Source organism: Sorex araneus, chromosome 3 (genome assembly GCF_027595985.1).
Source record: "Sorex araneus isolate mSorAra2 chromosome 3, mSorAra2.pri, whole genome shotgun sequence".
Lineage (NCBI taxonomy): Eukaryota > Metazoa > Chordata > Mammalia > Eulipotyphla > Soricidae > Sorex > Sorex araneus.
Window position 1 is genome coordinate 144,716,711 of NC_073304.1, and position 2,405 is coordinate 144,719,115.

Sequence of the window (2,405 nt, forward strand, 5' to 3'; positions counted from 1 at the left end):
TTAAAATCTCCCAAAGCTGACCAAGGAGGAAGTATGAAGCCTAAGCAGACCAATTACAAATAAAATTGAAACAGCTGACTCTCCCCAAGAGTAAAAATCCTGGTCCAGATAGGTTCACTAGTGAGTTCATTCAAATCTTCAAAGAATTGCTGCCTATGTTCCTTAAGCTCTTCCAAAATATCAAAGACACAGGATTCCTTCCTAATACCTTCTCTATAAATCTAGCATTACAATAATACCCAAGGCAGACAGAGATATTTCCTGAAAAGAAATTTCAGATCACTAGTGTTCCTGTGGGGGAGGGGAGGTGCTATTTTCATTTTATTGCATAAAGTTACTCTAGTCCAAGTTAAAAGCTGACCCCACAATGTTACATTACATAAGCTATGAGGTTTTTCAAACTTGTGACAAGAGACAGAAGGGAAATTTACTCAATGCAAGGAAATCCTCACATAAGCTTCAGAGGCAAAAATACTTAAAACCCATGAAATGTAGGCTGGTCATCCTTAGCCAGTCCAATCTCGACAGGACTGGACATATGTTCTTGTGCTGGTCACCCTGTAGCTGAATTATTTCTCCATATTCTGGATGCTCAATTGCAGTACCTTTGCAGGCAAATTTCTTCTGGAAGATCTTCACTAATTTATTTTTATCGTAATACATCAGTGATCCCTTGGACTGTGGTAAGAGTCTTTCTGCCATTTCTCTGTTGAATTCATATATGGATATAATCCTCAGTGCCAGAAGGAAGCAGATCATCACTTTCATTTACATCATCAAAGGGGTTGAAAGAATGGAGGTTCTGAATAGCAGACATCTGTAGGATCCTTTTCCTTCATGGAAGTGGACTGTGAAGGAAGCGGCATGAGGAGGGCCAGGAGGACAAAGCATGGAAGCGAGGGAGCTTGAGGGGGAGACTGCTGAGTTTTAAGCAATGGTTCAGTAACTGGAGACATGGGTGGCTGGAAAGGGACACTGGGGAAGGGATGGATATTAGAACATACTATGACTGAAACCTAATTATAAAAAACTTCTTCTTGGGAGGAAAAAAAACTTCTTCTCCATAAATATCAATACATCACTCTTTTGTGGAGTGTGGGGTAGCATCACCTGAGGCTGACACCCAAGGACGGTAGATATAATAGTCAGGGAGATTGCCCCATAGCTGGAAGATTGCTTCATAAGCGGAGGGGAGAAGGCAGATGGAATAGACAAGGGATCACTAAGAAAATGATGGCGGGAGGAAACAGTTGGGATGGGAGATGCATGGCAAAAGTGGATAATGGACCAAACATGATGACCTCTCAGTGTCTGTGTTGCATGCCCAAAAGTAGACAGAGAGTATGGGGAATATTGTCTGCCTTAGAAGCAGGGGGAGGGTGGGAAAGGGGGGTTATACCCGGGATATTGGTGGTGGGAATGTGCACTGGTAGAACGATGGGTGTTTGATCATTGTGAGATTGTAACCCAAACATGAAAGCTTGTAACTATCTCACGGTGATTCAATAAAATTTTTAAAAATTTTTAAAAATCCTTAACAGAATCTTAGCTAACTGGATCCATATACATAAGAAAAAACCCATACCTCCTGACCATTGTAATTCATCCCAGAGATGCAAGGATGGTTCAACATATGAAAATCAATTAACATAATACAAGAATCAATTAACAATATTAATAAAAGTATCATGTTATATTGTAGCAAAAATCATTATTAAAATTATATGATAATATTATTGATGAAGAGAAAGCCTTTAACAAGATCCAACACCTGTTCATGATGAATCCCCAGCACAAGCAGAGGAATGGTGAAAGGAGTCCAGAAACCTCAATAGGCATTTCCTGCAAACTTCAGCTCTCTAATAAAGAATTCAGAGTTGAAATCCTCAAGATGTTCAATGAACTCATTGGAAAGATTGACAACTTAAAAGAGGACCTGAAAGAAACAGTACAACAGACAGCCGAGAAAATACTGGAAGAAATGAGAGCAGAAATAAAAAAACCTACAAAAAGAAAAGAAGGATTCTATAGATGAAATCAAAAACTCTGTGGCTGCCCTCAACAATAGAATGACTACAGCGGAAGACAGAATCAGTGAGCTTGAAGATCAGCTGCAAAAAGCCTACAGGCAACAACAAATCATGGCAAGAGACCTCAAAATAGCTCTAGCCAGAATCAGAGTCCTAGGGGATGATATCAAGAGGAACAACATTAGAATCATCGGAGTACCAGAAGGACAGGGAACCAACCCCAAGGAAAAAGCCACAGTCAAACAAATCATTGCGGAAAAGTTCCCAGAGCTGGAGAATGCAGGCATCCAGATACAAGGTGCCCGAAGGGTGCCAGATAACAGAGACCCTAATAGAAAAACCCCAAGACATATCATAGTTACAATGATGGACGTC

The 2,405-nt window shown here is 40.3% G+C and overlaps 1 pseudogene; it reads right to left on the reverse strand.

Annotated features, from left to right (window-relative positions):
• Positions 1 to 475: 475 nt before the first annotated feature.
• Positions 476 to 817, reverse strand: LOC101546129 (eukaryotic translation initiation factor 1-like; annotated as a pseudogene).
• Between the last annotated feature and the right edge of the window lie 1,588 nt (positions 818 to 2,405).